The 18,526-nt window shown below is 40.9% G+C and overlaps 17 non-coding genes across 17 annotated transcripts; all 17 read left to right on the plus strand.

Moving 5' to 3' along the window:
* Positions 1-3,698: 3,698 nt before the first annotated feature.
* On the plus strand, positions 3,699-3,786 carry trnay-gua (transfer RNA tyrosine (anticodon GUA)). Its single transcript is given in 2 exon segments — positions 3,699-3,735; positions 3,751-3,786. It is a non-coding gene; the product is annotated as a tRNA-Tyr (tRNA).
* Positions 3,787-4,129: 343 nt separating this feature from the next.
* trnay-gua (transfer RNA tyrosine (anticodon GUA)) lies at positions 4,130-4,216 on the plus strand. The gene is given in 2 exon segments: positions 4,130-4,166; positions 4,181-4,216. It is a non-coding gene; the product is annotated as a tRNA-Tyr (tRNA).
* A 359-nt stretch (positions 4,217-4,575) lies between these two features.
* trnay-gua (transfer RNA tyrosine (anticodon GUA)) lies at positions 4,576-4,662 on the plus strand. The gene is given in 2 exon segments: positions 4,576-4,612; positions 4,627-4,662. It is a non-coding gene; the product is annotated as a tRNA-Tyr (tRNA).
* A 499-nt stretch (positions 4,663-5,161) lies between these two features.
* Positions 5,162-5,249, plus strand: trnay-gua (transfer RNA tyrosine (anticodon GUA)). Its single transcript is given in 2 exon segments — positions 5,162-5,198; positions 5,214-5,249. It is a non-coding gene; the product is annotated as a tRNA-Tyr (tRNA).
* A 281-nt stretch (positions 5,250-5,530) lies between these two features.
* On the plus strand, positions 5,531-5,618 carry trnay-gua (transfer RNA tyrosine (anticodon GUA)). Its single transcript is given in 2 exon segments — positions 5,531-5,567; positions 5,583-5,618. It is a non-coding gene; the product is annotated as a tRNA-Tyr (tRNA).
* Positions 5,619-5,818: 200 nt separating this feature from the next.
* Positions 5,819-5,905, plus strand: trnay-gua (transfer RNA tyrosine (anticodon GUA)). The gene is given in 2 exon segments: positions 5,819-5,855; positions 5,870-5,905. It is a non-coding gene; the product is annotated as a tRNA-Tyr (tRNA).
* Positions 5,906-6,179: 274 nt separating this feature from the next.
* trnay-gua (transfer RNA tyrosine (anticodon GUA)) lies at positions 6,180-6,267 on the plus strand. The gene is given in 2 exon segments: positions 6,180-6,216; positions 6,232-6,267. It is a non-coding gene; the product is annotated as a tRNA-Tyr (tRNA).
* A 200-nt stretch (positions 6,268-6,467) lies between these two features.
* Positions 6,468-6,554, plus strand: trnay-gua (transfer RNA tyrosine (anticodon GUA)). The gene is given in 2 exon segments: positions 6,468-6,504; positions 6,519-6,554. It is a non-coding gene; the product is annotated as a tRNA-Tyr (tRNA).
* Positions 6,555-6,833: 279 nt separating this feature from the next.
* Positions 6,834-6,921, plus strand: trnay-gua (transfer RNA tyrosine (anticodon GUA)). The gene is given in 2 exon segments: positions 6,834-6,870; positions 6,886-6,921. It is a non-coding gene; the product is annotated as a tRNA-Tyr (tRNA).
* A 200-nt stretch (positions 6,922-7,121) lies between these two features.
* On the plus strand, positions 7,122-7,208 carry trnay-gua (transfer RNA tyrosine (anticodon GUA)). The gene is given in 2 exon segments: positions 7,122-7,158; positions 7,173-7,208. It is a non-coding gene; the product is annotated as a tRNA-Tyr (tRNA).
* A 281-nt stretch (positions 7,209-7,489) lies between these two features.
* Positions 7,490-7,577, plus strand: trnay-gua (transfer RNA tyrosine (anticodon GUA)). Its single transcript is given in 2 exon segments — positions 7,490-7,526; positions 7,542-7,577. It is a non-coding gene; the product is annotated as a tRNA-Tyr (tRNA).
* Positions 7,578-7,777: 200 nt separating this feature from the next.
* On the plus strand, positions 7,778-7,864 carry trnay-gua (transfer RNA tyrosine (anticodon GUA)). The gene is given in 2 exon segments: positions 7,778-7,814; positions 7,829-7,864. It is a non-coding gene; the product is annotated as a tRNA-Tyr (tRNA).
* Positions 7,865-8,144: 280 nt separating this feature from the next.
* On the plus strand, positions 8,145-8,232 carry trnay-gua (transfer RNA tyrosine (anticodon GUA)). The gene is given in 2 exon segments: positions 8,145-8,181; positions 8,197-8,232. It is a non-coding gene; the product is annotated as a tRNA-Tyr (tRNA).
* Positions 8,233-8,433: 201 nt separating this feature from the next.
* Positions 8,434-8,521, plus strand: trnay-gua (transfer RNA tyrosine (anticodon GUA)). Its single transcript is given in 2 exon segments — positions 8,434-8,470; positions 8,486-8,521. It is a non-coding gene; the product is annotated as a tRNA-Tyr (tRNA).
* A 280-nt stretch (positions 8,522-8,801) lies between these two features.
* trnay-gua (transfer RNA tyrosine (anticodon GUA)) lies at positions 8,802-8,889 on the plus strand. Its single transcript is given in 2 exon segments — positions 8,802-8,838; positions 8,854-8,889. It is a non-coding gene; the product is annotated as a tRNA-Tyr (tRNA).
* Positions 8,890-9,084: 195 nt separating this feature from the next.
* On the plus strand, positions 9,085-9,172 carry trnay-gua (transfer RNA tyrosine (anticodon GUA)). Its single transcript is given in 2 exon segments — positions 9,085-9,121; positions 9,137-9,172. It is a non-coding gene; the product is annotated as a tRNA-Tyr (tRNA).
* A 4,426-nt stretch (positions 9,173-13,598) lies between these two features.
* Positions 13,599-13,680, plus strand: trnas-aga (transfer RNA serine (anticodon AGA)). Its single transcript has one exon. It is a non-coding gene; the product is annotated as a tRNA-Ser (tRNA).
* The last annotated feature ends 4,846 nt before the right edge of the window (positions 13,681-18,526 follow it).

Here is an 18,526-nt window from a genome sequence, read left to right on the forward strand (position 1 = left end):
GAAATTGAAAAAAGTCGACATTTGAATAAAAATCTGAAGTTTGAAAAGAAAAAAGGAGAAAATATTGGAGATAAAAAGTGTAACGCTCAGTCGACTTTGATTTTTAATGTCAAGTTAGATGATACATACCTTATTCAGGCCTTAGTATGATCTTTATTAACCTTTACCAAGTAGTCTGGTAGTCTTCCCATCTCTACACAGTACTGTGCACAGGACAATAAAGCCCTGCATCTTTCATCCAGGGTCATGTCCGTTGAAGGACACAGGGTTGCATCTGAACAGAAGGGATGCTTCTTCATTTTTTGCCGTTGGATTTTAATCTGAACTTGTTGCAGTCTATGTACGTGTGTTATCTACTTTTCGAGGACATCGACTGACTAAGCTGCTCACAGTTCAAGGACACTTCATCAGGACATTTGGCTACTCAGAAAATCCACACTGACCTTCCAAATGCTACTCCCAGGCTCACTATCAGCGCCATTACCTCTGTATCATTTTCCATGCTGAGAACGATTTGCCCACACATTTCATGACCTCATGCCAGATTACATTACAGCCCTGTATGTTCCTGTGTGCTGGAGCTGAATGGCTGACTAGCTGAACCAGTATGACTGGGCGCTCTGTGTATTGGGTTTGGGGCGGGGGAGGTGGGAGGGGGGGGGGGGGGTGAGTTTCATCCCCATAACAGGGGGAGCAGTCTTTGGGTGGCAGCGGGGACGAATCGAGCGGCTAATTGGTGTTGTCAGCATTTTAAACACAATTAATGACAGTTCCTTCTCCCCTCTCCCCTGACCTAATTGTAGGTGATAATTATTGTTTGGGACCTAATTTACACAAATAATTAACAGATGTATGCTGACAAATAGGCCGACTTGATTCTTTGCAAATCCCTGCGCCATTGTATTGTTAATTGGGCCGAATGTAAGCAGATACTCTAACATGTTCCCCCCCCCCTCCTTTCCTCACTGAATACAATCCTAATCTTCTGAATAAACAGCCTCAACTTCAGGAGGTGTGTTCTTCCTAAAGCCCAGATTGAGTTTCACATTGTGAGTCTGGTGAGGTGAAGTAAACAGAAAAATAAATAACAGATGAACATTTTGTTTATCGGAGCCGCTACGACCGAGCTAACGACCCTACGACGGCCTCGTGAATAGAAGCAAAGGTCACAGGATGTTTAGTGAATGACAGTGAATGAATATAGTGCAACATTTATAGGTTACCAGCATTGTATGGTTGCACATGTAATCTGTTTATCTGTCCTAAACATATGCTTGTTGTAGCCTGTACAATGCAGCATTAATTATTATACAGAGTAATTGAATAAGATGAGTGGAATAGTACTCATTTATTGGAATAAAATGTAGATTTTCTACACTATATTGTGAATCACATTTCATTAATTGCCTCTTTCATGTGTGCTCTGCTCTAAGCATGTGAAAAGTTAGCAGGTCATGCGTTTAAATTGTACGCACAAAGAAACGGAAATCCATATTTTTCTCTTTATGCAACACGAAGAAAACTATATATCTGCAATAAACATGAACAGTTTGTGAGAAACAAGTCATATTCAGCCAATAATCTAACCAAAAAGTGCAGATAGCATTCATACAGATACGGCATTCATAACCCAAAGTGATAAAGAGGAAATTGTGTAGCTTTACTGCACCCTCCTCCACCTAGTCAAACTCCATTGGACCATCCGTCATCCACTCCGACTCAGTGGAAATAAGCAATACATTTAAGTCACAATGTCTTCTTTAAGGACGAAACAACTTCTGCACACCAAGGGAAATATATTTGATCCATAATCAGAATCGGAAATCCTTTACTCGTCCCACAGTGGGTACATTTTTACCGCCATAACAACAAGGTACGCTGCAGGAAAAGGCCCAAGCAAACAGGGTGGACTCACATGTTATAAAACAGGCAAATACACATCATACAAATACACAGCCACGGTAAAGTATAACAAATCATTAGCAGTAAGTGAACATATAAAAGTACTAAAAGAGGCAGTAATAACATTCATAAATTGTAGAAAAATAAAGCATATTTTGCACACAAGTAGTGGGATTGCGCAATATATGTGAAGGATATTTACATTCCTACATAATCGTCTTGAATTTTCAAAGTTTCTGATTGTGATTACTGATAGATATTGCTGACTCCTTTTTGGCAGTTTTCCCCAGTTTAATACGTGCACATTTCTGTAGATTACACAATGTTTTTCAGTGTGTTTTAGAGCAAGTTTGCAATTGCAACTCTCCTTGAAGTTGAACATAAACAAATGAATCTCCAGGTTAGTCCTCCTAACCGTGCACAACATCTCAGACCAGCGAGCAGATTCCCAAGTCACGATAAAGGCATGAATCATGGCTGGTGACGGGCTATTTGTAAGGGGTTTCCCACCCTGCCACACAAAGGGGGCTTAGCTGAGAGGCAGCGTGTTCTCAGGCATTGTCTCCGGGTCGGGACCACCCGTTCCCCCGCGCTGTCCCACTGTCAGTCAAACAATACAATGCTACAACAACCTGCTCTGCCACCCCCCAACCCCCAACCCCCAACCCCCACCCTATGTACTCAGACAGCCCCTCCCTGGTCCCACCACCCACACTTTGGACACAGGGAGTGGTGACATGGTGTTTTTTTAGCAGTGAATGTGGACTATTAGTCAACAGCTGGGCCCCGATTCATTCAGAGAGGAAAGTCAAGTCAAGTCGAGACACGGTGGATTTGCAGGAACATGCCGCAAACACAGGGTGGAGGACATGAATACAGAACGGCGGAGCGAGCAGTGTTTCAGTTTCACAAAAGTCTGCATTTTAATGACACAGAAACATTGATTATATGTGAAACCGACCCTCTGTTTATTCGGCAATTTTCATACTGGATACTGGATTAGATGAGACACACTTTATTGATCCTAAAATGGGAAATTATTTTGTTAAAGCAGCATTTTAAAAAACACATTGCACTTGAATTTGAAGAAAACATAGAAATGCTGTGCTTTCCTCACATTTAGCCTCTATTTATGGTATTTATGATATGGTATAATATTATAAGATTGGATTAGAGATATAATATTTTGACTTTGAAATGGGAAACATATTTTTTTACAGTGATATACACCTCTCAAATGTAGAAATATACAAATAAATAGAGTACACAACATAAAATACACAGAAAACACACCTACAACGTCCTGCTAAAACAATATATTCAAACACAGGATGTTATACGCCTACATGAGAAAATGTAGACCTGAATCTTCTTTAAAAAGTCAGGTACATTTCAACATGAGTCTGTCCCAGGTCTGCAGTCACAGCATTGAAACAGCTACCTGATTTCACCCTGACACCATCTCTCAACACCTGCACAGGTGAACGTTTTTATTGGTGAAGATGAATCACGCTGATGCACTCGATTTGGCAAGCAGCCACCTGACCGAGCATTTCCCGACTGTCAGCGAGGCATTGCATCATTACTACTGTACAAGCAGGCATGTCAGTTTGTGGTTGGAGTGAGGAATGTATTGTCTGTTCACGCACAATAAAAACTTGACACAGCAAAACTGTGTGTTTATCTACCTTGTTTATTCTGATTCTGATTCTGATTACTGTTCCAATTGTGCTGTTGAATCCTATTTACCATCAATGACGACAACCAGACACCATGAGGATCTATCTGTCTGTGCCCCTTCGATAGCTCAGTTGGTAGAGCGGAGGACTGTAGATAATCAAAGCTGAAATCCTTAGGTCGCTGGTTCAAATCCGGCTCGAAGGAGGATACTTTTCTAATTATATACAATTTACTCATATTGTGTCAGTAGTGCAACCTGTCTCCGTGTGTGAGCACATAGTGAATGCTGACTTACGTTGATAGAAGGATAGAAAGAGTATAAAAGAGATCGATAAACTGTCAGCTGTGTATTCGAAAATATCGATATGAAATAAGTCAGCCGCTGATAGTGTCACTTAGGTCCTATAACGTGACCCTGTGGGACCCCGGGATGTTCATTTGAGATTTTGGATAAGTAACGATAACAACACTCAGACACAAAAGCAACATACACTTATCCCCTTCGATAGCTCAGCACAAAGAGAGACGAAAGCAAAAGGAATTATCCCCTTCGATAGCTCAGTTGGTAGAGCGGAGGACTGTAGAGAGCAAAGCTGAAATCCTTAGGTCGCTGGTTCAAATCCGGCTCGAAGGAGGAGAGTTTTCCAGCTGCACAGGAAGAAAAGTATTCATCAAATAGAGCCAAGATACTACTGTGCATGCATCTTTGCGTGTGTGAATAAATAGTGGATGGTGCTTTGCATTGTAAAAGCACTTTAAGAGGATGGAAAGAGAATAAAAGAGATCAGCTGTGTATTGGAAAATATTGATATGTAATGAGTATTCAGAATCAGTCGCTGATGGAGTGAAAGAATTAGTCCTATAAAGTGACGCTGTGGGACCCCGGGATGTTCGTCTGAGTTTTTGGCCCTAGTCCAATCAGCACCTGCCTTCCATAGCTCACATTTGCTAACAATATCAATAAAGAGAAACGAAAGCAAAAAGGAATTATCCCCTTCGATAGCTCAGTTGGTAGAGCGGAGGACTGTAGAGAGCAAAGCTGAAATCCTTAGGTCGCTGGTTCAAATCCGGCTCGAAGGAGGAGAGTTTTCCAGCTGCACAGGAAGAAAAGTATTCATCAAATGGGGATATAGAGTCAAGATACTACTGTGCATCTTTACCGTGTGGATGCTGATTTGCGTTGTAAAAGCTCTTTAAGAGGTTGTAAAGAGATCAGGTGTTTATTGGAAAATGTGATTGAATCTTCTGAAGTAATTGAGACGAAACTCAGAGAGACACGGGGAGAGCTGGAACTTGATGGCAAACACTGATGGTTTATTTGTAGTTACGGCCGGAGAATTGACAAGACATATCCTTAGGTCGCTGGTTCAACTCGAAGGAGGACACTTTTGAGAAGGAAATCATGCTTACACTATCATGTTGGCAAATAATTACCATCGTAGTGTCAGTCAGGCTTCACAACATCATTATAACAGTGGATTTAAATCAAGTGATAAGTTATGGAGGATTCAGGCTCAGATTTGATGAATATCCATGCTTTTTTGGCGTTGTTTTTGTACAATATTCATACGATGTAGTCCCTTCGATAGCTCAGTTGGTAGAGCGGAGGACTGTAGGAAAGCAAAGCTGACATCCTTAGGTCGCTGGTTCAACTCCGGCTCGAAGGACAGTGTTTTCTGGTTGTATAGAGGGAATGTTCGTCAGCTGGGGAAAGATAGAGATAAGAATTTCCATCATTGGACAAGCTCACTACAATATAATTCAATTGAGTCCATAAGTTACTTCAAAAACCTGTTTTTCCTCTTATTCCATTTCAATCATTTGTTTATTAACTACAGTATTGAGAAACAGCAGATGATAGGGTTATTGAAAGCACTATAGAGGTACTACAACATGACTTTGTCTGTCCCCGGGGGCCTCACTGTTTTGTACTCTAAACAACAGAGTCCCTTCGATAGCTCAGTTGGTAGAGCGGAGGACTGTAGAAAAGCAAAGCTGACATCCTTAGGTCGCTGGTTCAAATCCGGCTCGAAGGAGGATACTTTTGAGAAGGAAATCATGCTTACACTATCATGTTGGCAAAGATGTACCATCGTAGTGTCAGTCAGGCTTCACAACATCATTATGACAGTGGATTTAAATCAAGTGCATAAGTTATGGAGGATTCAGGCTCAGATTTGATGAATATCCACTGTTTTTTGCCATTATTTTCATACAATATTCATACAATGAAGTCCCTTCGATAGCTCAGTTGGTAGAGCGGAGGACTGTAGGATCCAAAGCTGACATCCTTAGGTCGCTGGTTCAACTCCGGCTCGAAGGACAGTGTTTTCTTCTTGTAGAGGGAATGTTCGTCAGATGAAGAAAGATAGAGATAAGAATTTCCATCATTGGACAAGCTCACTCGTTATAATTCAATTGAGTCCATAAGTTACTTCAAAACCTGTTTTTCCTCTTATTCCATTTCAATCATTTGTTTATTAACTACAGTATTGAGAAACAGCAGATAGGGTTATTGAAAGAACTATAGAGGTACTACAACATGACCTTGTAGGTCCCCGGGGGCCTCATTGTTTTGTACTCTACACAACAGAGTCCCTTTGATAGCTCAGTTGGTAGAGCGGAGGACTGTAGGAAAGCAAAGCTGACATCCTTAGGTCGCTGGTTCAACTCCGGCTCGAAGGAGGATACTTTTGAGAAGGAAATCATGCTTACACTATCATGTTGGCAAATAATTACCATCGTAGTGTCAGTCAGGCTTCACAACATCATTATGACAGTGGATTTAAATCAAGTGCATAAGTTATGGAGGATTCAGGCTCAGATTTGATGAATATCCACTGTTTTTTGCCATTATTTTCATACAATATTCATACAATGAAGTCCCTTCGATAGCTCAGTTGGTAGAGCGGAGGACTGTAGGATCCAAAGCTGACATCCTTAGGTCGCTGGTTCAACTCCGGCTCGAAGGACAGTGTTTTCTTCTTGTAGAGGGAATGTTCGTCAGATGAAGAAAGATAGAGATAAGAATTTCCATCATTGGACAAGCTCACTCGTTATAATTCAATTGAGTCCATAAGTTACTTCAAAAACCTGTTTTTTCCTCTTATTCCATTTCAATCATTTGTTTATTAACTACAGTATTGAGAAACAGCAGATAATAGGGTTATTGAAAGAACTATAGAGGTACTACAACATGACTTTGTCTGTCCCCGGTGGCCTCATTGTTTTGTACTCTAAACAACATCGTCCCTTCGATAGCTCAGTTGGTAGAGCGGAGGACTGTAGGAAAGCAAAGCTGACATCCTTAGGTCGCTGGTTCAACTCCGGCTCGAAGGAGGATACTTTTGAGAAGGAAATCATGCTTACACTATCATGTTGGCAAAGATCTACCATCGTAGTGTCAGTCAGGCTTCACAACATCATTATGACAGTGGATTTAAATCAAGTGCATAAGTTATGGAGGATTCAGGCTCAGATTTGATGAATATCCACTGTTTTTTGGCGTTGTTTTTGTACAATATTCATACGATGTAGCCCCTTCGATAGCTCAGTTGGTAGATAGGAGGACTGTAGGATCCAAAGCTGACATCCTTAGGTCGCTGGTTCAACTCCGGCTCGAAGGACAGTGTTTTCTTCTTGTATAGAGGGAATGTTGGTCAGATGAAGAAAGATAGAGATAAGAATTTCCATCATTGGACAAGCTCACTACAATATAATTCAATTGAGTCCATAAGTTACTTCAAAAACCAGTTTTTCCTCTTATTCCATTTCAATCATTTGTTTATTAACTACAGTATTGAGAAACAGCAGATGATAGGGTTATTGAAAGCACTATAGAGGTACTACAACATGACTTTGTAGGTCCCCGGGGGCCTCATTGTTTGGTACTCTCAACAACAGAGTCCCTTCGATAGCTCAGTTGGTAGAGCGGAGGACTGTAGGAAAGCAAAGCTGACATCCTTAGGTCGCTGGTTCAACTCCGGCTCGAAGGAGGACACTTTTTAGAAGGAAATCATGCTTACACTATCATGTTGGCAAATAATTACCATCGTAGTGTCAGTCAGGTTTCACAACATCATTATGACAGTGGATTTAAATCAAGTGCATAAGTTATGGAGGATTCAGGCTCAGATTTGATGAATATCCACTGTTTTTTGGTGTTGTTCTTGTACAATATTCATACGATGAAGTCCCTTCGATAGCTCAGTTGGTAGAGCGGAGGACTGTAGAGAGCAAAGCTGACATCCTTAGGTCGCTGGTTCAACTCCGGCTCGAAGGACAGTGTTTTCTTGTTGTATAGAGGGAATGTTGGTCAGCTGGGGAAAGATAGAGATAAGAATTTCCATCATTGGACAAGCTCACTCGTTATAATTCAATTGACTCCATAAGTTACTTCAAAAACCAGTTTTTCCTCTTATTCCATTTCAATCATTTGTTTATTAACTACAGTATTGAGAAACAGCAGATGATAGGGTTATTGAAAGAACTATAGAGGTACTACAACATGACCTTGTAGGTCCCCGGGGGCCTCATTGTTTTGTACTCTAAACAACATCGTCCCTTCGATAGCTCAGTTGGTAGAGCGGAGGACTGTAGAAAAGCAAAGCTGACATCCTTAGGTCGCTGGTTCAACTCCGGCTCGAAGGAGGACACTTTTGAGAAGGACATCATGCTTACACTATCATGTTGGCAAATAATTACCATCGTAGTGTCAGTCAGGTTTCACAACATCATTATAACAGTGGATTTAAATCAAGTGCATAAGTTATGGAGGATTCAGGCTCAGATTTGATGAATATCCACTGTTTTTTTGGCGTTGTTTTTGTACAATATTCATACGATGTAGTCCCTTCGATAGCTCAGTTGGTAGAGCGGAGGACTGTAGGAAAGCAAAGCTGACATCCTTATGTCGCTGGTTCAACTCCGGCTCGAAGGACTGTGTTTTCTTGTTGTATGGGGGAATGTTCCTCAGCTGGGGAAAGATAGAGATAAGAATTTCCATCATTGGACAAGCTCACGACAATATAATTCAATTGAGTCCATAAGTTACTTCAAAAACCTGTTTTTCCTCTTATTCCATTTCAATCATTTGTTTATTAACTACAGTATTGAGAAACAGCAGATGATAGGGTTATTGAAAGAACTATAGAGGTACTACAACATGACTTTGTCTGTCCCCGGTGGCCTCATTGTTTTGTACTCTAAACAACATCGTCCCTTCGATAGCTCAGTTGGTAGAGTGGAGGACTGTAGAAAAGCAAAGCTGACATCCTTAGGTCGCTGGTTCAACTCCGGCTCGAAGGAGGACACTTTTGAGAAGGAAATCATGCTTACACTATCATGTTGGCAAATAATTACCATCGTAGTGTCAGTCAGGCAACATCAATATAACAGTGGATTTAAATCAAGTGGATAAGTTATGGAGGATTCAGGCTCAGATTTGATGAATATCCATGCTTTTTTGGCGTTGTTCTTGTACAATATTCATACAATGTAGTCCCTTCGATAGCTCAGTTGGTAGAGCGGAGGACTGTAGAAAAGCAAAGCTGACATCCTTAGGTCGCTGGTTCAACTCCGGCTCGAAGGAGGACATTTTTGAGAAGGAAATCATGCTTACACTATCATGTTGGCAAAGATGTACCATCGTAGTGTCAGTCAGGCTTCAACACATCATTGTAACAGTGGATTTAAATCAAGTGGATCATTTATGGAGGAAAACTCATATAAGTCGCTTGATGCTTGGATTGCATCAATCAGGCTTCACAACGTTGTTATGATTGTGCATTTTATTAAGAGTTGTTGAGAAGATTTGTGGAGACTCAGTCTGTTGGCAGGTCCTGCTTTAGTGATTGCATTTTCTTTTTTAAGTTTCATGGAAGCTCAACTTGCCAGCTCCTGTTGTAAAAGCACTTTAAGCGGTTGCAAATAGTAAAAAAAAATCTATGTAAATGTAGTGTATTTATTATATTGTCTACATTTTTTAGAATAATATGATAAAATCAGAGTGTCACAGTCAGGGCTGCAGCTGTGGATTTGAAGAAAAAGTCAATATGAAATCAGTATTCAGAAACAGCTGCTGATAGGGTTATTGAAAGAACTAGTGAGGTACTACAACATGGCCTTGTGGGTCCTCGGGGACTTCATCTGAATTTTTTGGCCCTGGTCTCGTCCAATCAGACGCCTGCCTGACTTTGTTGACTGATGTCTCTGTGCAGGCTCAGGCATGGCGTGAAGAGCGCCCGGGGCTGTGTTGACCACTAGGCAGGCAGGAGTCAATATGGCTCCAGGCTAAAGCATCTGGGCAGCTACGGCTCGGTATAGCCAGGCCTACATTTTGCATTACATGCAAGGAATCAAGCTGATGCTCTTTTCCAAGCCACTTAATAATGACTGACACAGAACTTAAATCCCCGGATCATTCACTGGACATGTGGCAAAACCGTGAAGCTGTAAATGATTGTGGTTGACAGGTAAGTGCCACAACACGAAACAGGAGCTGACGTTAATTTTGTTTGACTGGTTTTGGCTTCACTAACTTGACAACAAGGGAATCATTGTCCTGACAGTGCGTAGAATTGTTTCTTTGGCATAGATGATGATTGACAAGGCTGAAAGTGTTTTGTCATATTGTTGTTTAACAGCAAGCACCTGTTGCCGAGCAGCGGGAAGAGGATGTTTGTGTCTCTGCTGGGAGTTTGTGCTTTAAACGTCTCCGGGGTTGGATGTCTGTCTGTGCAGCAGGAGGATGAAGCTGACATTGATGTCTCATCGCCTGAACTGTGACCCATGTTGGTGAATAAGTCGGGAAACTTCTCAGTCCATCATAAACATACCCCAAACATGACAAGCGTGTGAAATAACCACATTTATTGCATGTATCTCCATAACTGTCATGCCTGAACTGAGCAACAAATGTCTCTTTCAAGTGAGCATTTGCAGGTTTAAAGGCATTAAGATGCGTTAACGTTTGTAAGAACGTTTCTACAGAATTGGCTATAACTCAACGTGTAAAGACCTGCAACACACCTGCTAGTCATTGAAACACAAGTAACCTATAACTTAGATAAATAACTTAGGAATATAGTTAGCAAGAAAATTAGCAAGAGAGGAGATGATGCTCAAAATAATATCTAAAAAAGGTAATAATCATCCCAGCAGATATTCAGGGTCCAACACGGAGACCTTCAGGCTGCTCCTTCACTCACATCCCTGGGAGTTTGCAGTGGTGGAATGCTAATGACGGTGAATCACAGGTCTCCGGTTGATGTGCTGCAGAGAGTGAGGAAGTGAGGAGACCACCCAGATCTCCTCCCTGTCTCCCTCTGAAGCACTTAGCGGTGTAATTACATGGGAGGGACGTGTGGAAAAAACACTCTCTGTGCAAATATGGATTAAGTCCCAGACAGACTCTTGAGTCTGTGTGCTATGCAACGTGTATTTCCAAAACACCACGTCTTATTTTCCTTTAATCGCCACCTAAAGTTTGAAGGAATATAACACATCTTGGGACTAAGTCATTTGTTATCATTTGTACGGTATGTCTTTCTGAGTCTGACTCTCAGGTTTCTTTCGTATTGGCTGCACGTCTCTTTTCACAAGGACTTTTCTTGGGAATAATCCTGCACAGTCAAAGGAATGCTGTCTTTCCAGTGATCTAATAAGCAGTCTCCGTGCTCCACCTTGTTTAATTGGTATGTCAAACCCAGCAGAAGCAGTAATTTCCATATAGAAGCAAACCGGTTTTCACCGAGAAATAAATATAGTTTTTATTTGAAGGAGTTCTCATTCACTTGTTATTTACAGATCGTAATGATACTGATTACCACACTCATCTTTTTGTTATCAGGCAGATGGTATCAGGTGCCAACAAAAAGGTGGTGCGTATTTTAGTTTTCTCTCCACATATTAACACCAATGTTGTTGCAGTTGAAGCCAAAATGCAATCTCTAGAAGTAAAAAGTTTATGTTATGCTATAAACCAACTACAGAACGTCAGGGTGTTATGACTTCACGTCCCCACCGCTAAGCTAACGGCGGCTAACGTTCGGCGTGATGATGTTTTGTAATCTCCTTTTGCCACTTGTTAGAAACCACTGTTTTTTTAGACCTTCCAGACGTTCACCAGCGGGATGTTTACTGACATACAGTATGTCGAAGAACAACACATTAAGATCTCTATTCCCACCACAAAGTCGTTAAAACTGTTAGCCCTAAAATGCTAAAATGCTAACTCATTTCCATGTTAACGTATTTTCTGCTCCACTGTTTTGGAGCCAATCAAGGTCTGTTAAGAATAAGATCAGATAGGGCAGATAGATATAAAAAAATGTCTCGTTGCTTTAATCTGGAGGTTCTTAATCTTAATTAATTCTACCCACTACAGTGAGCTCAGTACAGCTTAACATGTCTGACCCTGACCTTAATTGGGGTGAATCAGTTCCTTAATACCTCATTACCTCAGCTCAAAGTCTGCTTTTTATCAAGCACTAATTATATCTTGAGATGTTGATCTGAAGATGTTGAATAAATAAAATACAGCTATCAATAAACGCATGTGAATTTAAAACATGATGACAACCAAAAGTTTGCTCATAACTTTTATACATTTTAAGATATATATCTATATCTATTCTTATTTTAGAATGAAACAAGAAGCTCATGAGCAACAGTTCGCCTCTCTGCTGGAGACGTGTCTTCCTCCCTCTCCCGTCCATGAAACCTTATATCAGTGTTTAGTTGATCGGATAAACATCTGTGTGTGCAGCAGCAGAGATCCCACAGCCCGCTGTGAGAAGCTCCACTGTTTTTGGTCGAGAGGAAATACAATCGAAAACAAACAGGGCGTTCAGAAGTATAGACAATGCCGGGGTGGCCGGGTGAGAGCGCTGCACATTCCTCTCCATTTGAGTTAATATTCTGGGAGATTCTGCACTTAATGTGATTACAGGGGAAATGACGGTCTCCCATGAGCAGGAGGGAGTTGGTGACTGACTGCAGGAATAGACTCTAATACTCTGAAATGCACTCTGTTTCTGTGGGAGTAGCGCTCAATGCGTTTCCCAGAATTCCAAGGCTCAAGTTTGACATGAATTTCCACCTCTGAGGGATTCAGCTCACCAGCCGGACTGCTTTCTGCTAAACAGAACAAACTCCTGCAAAGACATTCATTTATGAATTTTCCAGTGACAAACTATTAAAGATGGAGCTCAGTGGTTGCAGAGGGGCGAGCTCAGCTGTTCAACAGATGTGTGGAAAGCTGTTTTTTGCAGTAATGAACACGTTTCCAACCTGCAACCTGCTTCTGAAGGAGTTCAACGATACACAATACGGGTCAACTAAAAATACATTCGTTTGGAATGCAAGTATTTAAGACCGAATCTCCCCAAATAACAATGTGTGTGTCTATGATTGTACCAATACAACCTTTCAGGGACCCTTCTCTCTATTGGATAAACAAAACCAAACAATGCATGTCTGCGTTACCGACTCATCTTTTTAAAATTTCAACCATGTTTACAAATGTAGGTGAACTGGGTTTAGCATTTTAGCATTTTGTGGATCCAAAGGAAACATCTGACTTTCTATGATACTGCACTCATTCATTTTGAGTTTTTAATCTGTGGCTTTGTGATGTGTTTAGCCTAGCTTAGCACAAACATTATGAGCAGGGGGAAACTGCCAGTGTCTGTCAAAAATATTGGCAAACAAACTGATCCAATACTGAGTTCGGTGCACCTTGTTTCTTGTTAGCTGCCAAGGCACCAGTGCTATCATCAGTCACCTCTTTCCAGACATTTCTACTGTGTTGCTCACATTTCTGAAACACAAAGTGTATAATTTCTGTCCTTTGTATTTCATTAGAAATGTGTTCCACAGAAATGAACCATGCACTGGTACTTCTGAGATTCATTTTATCAGTCACCTGTCTTGAAAAGGTATCAAACATGCACGCTTACAACTTGTTTTTTTCATCTACAAATTCGACAAATGATTCAATTTCTGCACGAATAAGAGCTGTGATGGCCGAGTGGTTAAGGCGTTGGATTAGAAATCCAATGGGGTCTCCCCGCGCAGGTTCAAACCCTGCTCACAGCGAATGCTTGCTTTGCTTTCCAGAGCTTTACACCCCAAAACAGGCCACATCTACCACTGGAAATATCTCAGCATCTGATATAGGCATTACAATGTTGGATCGTTCATGCTCCCCAGAGGAGAAGCCAGTTAAAACCTTTCCTTTCTTTCTATGAACTGACAGAAACTACACAACCTGCTCAGCCACTGCTCAGAGTGACCTAAACACTCAGCAGAAGTGTGTTATTTTTGGTCCTTGGTCTGCCAGAGGAGGCTAGATGGAGTCACATTGAGACAGGAGGTATGAAGTATGTGTAGTTTCTTTCCTTCCCCATCATTCTGGCTACATGTGTACAGAAAGACATACAGTAGGGTATTTAATGTGGGGGCAATAGTGCTCTTTCATAGCGTTGTTGGTAGAAGGACTCTGCTGGAAATCTTGAGGATGCTGGTTCAACTCCTGCTCAAAGAGAAGGTTTTCATGTTCTTTAACCAAGGAATTTGGTAGAGAAACTCAGTGATAATCTGTGGTTGACTCACACACATGTATCAGAGCAGTTTCAGTTTGAGTTTTACATTGTAAACATTTAGCTGATGCTCTTGAGAAACAGTAGCTATGAAAGGGAACATCAGGTCCCGATTCAGTATCTTGTTGAAGGTTGCAAGCACACAACAGATGCTGCTTGTTGAAACATTGTCTGTAGGACAGAATGAACTGAACACTGTTTGGATACAGTCAATCAGAGTTCATTTATATGACCCAATACCACACATTTCACATTTCTGAGATACACAATGACGAAAATAAAAAATGAAACTTAACTTTCCTCTTGGCGTGATAAACCTCTGATGTTTGAACAGCATGGAGCTACTTTCTTCTTCAATTTGATCTAGATGTATACATGTCAGTCTGGCTGTTACACTTTCGTCTATCATTTGTTGCATAGCTTAATGATTGCAATTCTGGAGTTGAAGCTTTGTAATCTCTCTTAGGAACGTGTCAGTGCTGGAAATATTTCATAAACATCTGCTGCAGTTAGCTGACACTTATCCTCAGCAGCGTAGATTTCTAGGTTTTCTTACTGCAACGTTGAGGTGTTCCTTCAGGGATGTATATATGTAATTGTATGTGTGTGTTTGCCCTGTGTTGTTGTGTTCAGCCCGAGGGGACGGGAAGTGTCCGGGCAGGTTAGTGCCCTGGTCAGCCCGCTGTTTGCTGCTGTCCTGCTGCCAAAAGTATGGCTCTGTAGCGCTGGCGTCCAGCTACTGCAACACAAACTGTGCCAACACACTGCTGTCAGGCTGAAAACTGCATACCTGCAACATGGACACATTGAGTCATACCAACTTCCATTATTATTTCATAATCCATGACGGCAGGTAAGCTATTTGATTGAGAAACATTGGGATGGCAGGTCACAGTAACAGCTTCTATTTGCTCTGTTTTTCATGTCATTTTAATTGTATGTTTCTTTATATGTGTCCTCATTGATGAAGCACATGGAGCTGCTGTAATTCAAAAACAATTTCAGACGTGATTTGGCAATAAAGACGTATCGTTTTGCATCGTAGTGCTGATATATATCATAAAGTCATAGAAAGAATCCCGAGGAACACAAATCCTGTCATGGTACAATCATGTAATGGTTTCAGTGTGCATTAAGCTCATGGGGTTCATCTTCAAAAAGGGTGCCTGTTGATTTGAACACTTCCAATTAAATGGTTGTAAATATACTTGTCACAATTAACCTGCCATAGGTATAGAAATGTGTGTATTCTTCCAAAACCACACTCTCTGATGTGCTGAAAATGAACTCCCTGTCATTTTAAAAAGTGTAGGTGTTAGTAATAATGAAGCTGCAAATTACCCCTGAATGCTTTTCATCAGAAACATGATGAGAAGTGGCTGCAGGACTGCAGACAGACGGCATGCAGGCACCTGAGATCTGAAGGGATGAGGGTCTGTGATCATATGAAGAGGGTCTGATGATACACCTGGACGTGGTTTAGGACTCATGTGGGCTGCAGCTTTTTTTTGTCTGAATGTTCTCATTTAATTTCAGTCCTCCCTGAAAATTCTGTCACAATTTCACACATTTTGAACAGTTTTTATCTTTCTAAACCAAGTAACCTTTTTATGAGTCATAAGATCAAGGACAAACAGAACAAGGAAACAGTATTAATGTGAATTTGAACAGAAATAGACGTTCTGAACACTCTCATTGCGACCTCTAGCTTCCTCCAGGTATTCAGTTTAAGAAACACAGCACCTTCTTTTAAACTATGAAGTCATTGAAAGGTGAATTTTACAGCAGAGCAACCATTTACTGTCTTTTATTCGGAGTAGGGATAATTATACGTTCAAACTCAAACATGTTTTGGCCAAATTTCCACAGACGAGATGGCTCGCATGAATAATTACATGCCTTTTTGCCAACAGTGTGTAATCTACCTGAAGCTCAAAAAATCTCAGTCCATGTCATAGCTCAAAGTTTTGATTTGAAAGTGAATCCTTATGGCTCAAACTGCAACACAATTTGTTTAATCTATGACACCAAAACCAAGTCCCATGGCAGTGATAGTTACACAGATGTGGTTTGCTTTGGATTCAAACACAAGTGTGTGTTTACGGTGAGGAAGGGAAGCTGTCAGCTGTGTTGTTGTGTGGTCTTCCTCTCCTGGTCACCTGGACAGTCAGCATCTGAGGCGGAAAATGACGTCACTGCTAGGTCCAAAACACAGCAATTCCATACCCAAATTAATTTAGAGCGTTATATTTTTTAAATGTAGTTGTATGTACAGCACTACAAACCCCTTTTTACAGTGAGTTTAGTATTTCTGCAGCTTCAGTTCCTCTTTCCTTCACTTTTTAAACTACATCATTAAGTTTAACTAAGAATATGCAGAAACATACCAAAAAAAAAGCTTGGAAACTGTTTATTAATTTTTCTTTGAACGTTTTAGTTAAGTAACGTTTTTTAGATTGCACTACAAATGAATTACGCCTATGTTTATCTCCCTTTGCTTTCACACCTATCATCTACTGTGAAATACATGCAGGCAAGATGAATGTGTTTGCTTTAGACTCATATGTGAAATTGATTAGGATATGATGTGTGCTGGTTTCAGAAGTGGCAGATCAAAAAACGGATTATTTGGGAGTACATACATGTGATAAACATCTGATGTTTGAACTGCATAGGGTTGCTTTAAATGCATTTATACATATTATGATATCATTTGGAGGAAATAGAACAGAACTAATCCTTTCATCTCAGGATTTTTTGTCAATTAAAGTTATATCTACTCCCAAACTTTATCAAATATCCCTCCTTAAATTTCCCCTCCCTATTCAGACCACACACACTCATCTACCGGCTATATTTTATGTAAGACAAGACTTTCTCTTTAGTATCTGCTGTGTGCATGCAGAACCGTGAATGCACAGGATTAATAGTGTCTCATTCTAAAATAAAAACAACTTGTGTCATAAAACAGAAATTGCTGTCTGGAAAAACGTCTTCATGCTTCCAGACAAAACTCACTTTATGACCACCCAGTCAGAGAAATTAAATTCACCACATTACAAAACCATGCCAGCCACTGAGTGCAGTTTACATGTCAGGAATAACCCAACATCTTCTCTTTAACAGCATTAATGCAACACTGTGTGCAGATACAACTCAAATACAAAGCTCTGTCCTGGTGGAGAGGTTGGGGGAAAAAAGGGAGAAAGTAAGGAGAGATGAAGGCTACAATAAGAGGTAAAAACACAAGAAGAAGTAGAGATGAAATGAGAAGGCAAGCTGGGCTACCGCGAGGTGAAGAGAGGGAGATATATGGAGAGATGAAGACGCCAGAGTAAAGGATATTAAAAGAGAAAAGGAGGAAGGAGAAGGCGGCAAGAAACGTGTAATGGAAAAAATGCAGGCAAGGAAACAGAAGAGAAATAGGCAGGTGGAAAACAGAAGGAGTGTACGGAGAAAAAGGAGCGTAAAAGAAAGGAAAAAATGCAAGAAAACAGGATATGAGGAGGCTAATGTGTACAGGAAGCGGTGGAGGAGAAAGGTGCGGGAGGGGAAGAAGGAGAGTGAAGGAGAAGTGGGCTGCTGAGAGGGCGACACTAAAGGTCAGGGAGAGCTGGGAAGGATTTCCAGCTCTCCCGCTTCCAACCCCGCTCCACGAGTCTGATGGGAAATCCCACAGAGAAGCCGCTGACCTTGAACAAAGAGGAGAGACGAGAGATGATATACTGAGAGAGTGAAGGTGAAGCAGTGAATTTCAGATAGGGAGATAAAGGGAAGAGACAGGAGACAAGGAAAGGGGATTTAGACGGGAAAGAAATCGTGATTGTTTTCATCGTTTGCTACAATAAACGTGTTTGACAAATGTCTGTAAATAGATTTGGCAGGTGCAGCTAGGAAAACCTCAAAAGTGGCACATGGAACGCGGGGAAAAAAAGGCATTCAATCAAATATTATTCCAAGCTGCAACAGAAAGACTAACTTGGCGAGAATTCCTATCTTGTTCCTGAATGATCTCCCTCAATGCATGATATTATTTCTCATATTACCTCATTGTACTTCAAGAAATCTTGCTAAATCCAATCAGTTGTGTTGTTGTGATAGTTGTTGTGAATGTGGAGAGGGTTGCTTTGTCCTTCAGTTAACTCATGTAAATTAAATGTGAAAGAAGCTTGTCAAAGGCTGCAACCAAGATGGGAGACCAGACAAGTTGAAGTGTAAAGAATGCAGATTTATTACAATGTATGAAAAGCACAGGACTTAACGAACCTAAACAAACGTGGGAGTCAGTAATCACGTGTGTGTGTGTGTGTGTGTGTGTGTGTGTGTGTGTGTGTGTGTGTGTG

Source organism: Eleginops maclovinus, chromosome 6, assembly GCF_036324505.1.
Source record: "Eleginops maclovinus isolate JMC-PN-2008 ecotype Puerto Natales chromosome 6, JC_Emac_rtc_rv5, whole genome shotgun sequence".
NCBI lineage: Eukaryota > Metazoa > Chordata > Actinopteri > Perciformes > Eleginopidae > Eleginops > Eleginops maclovinus.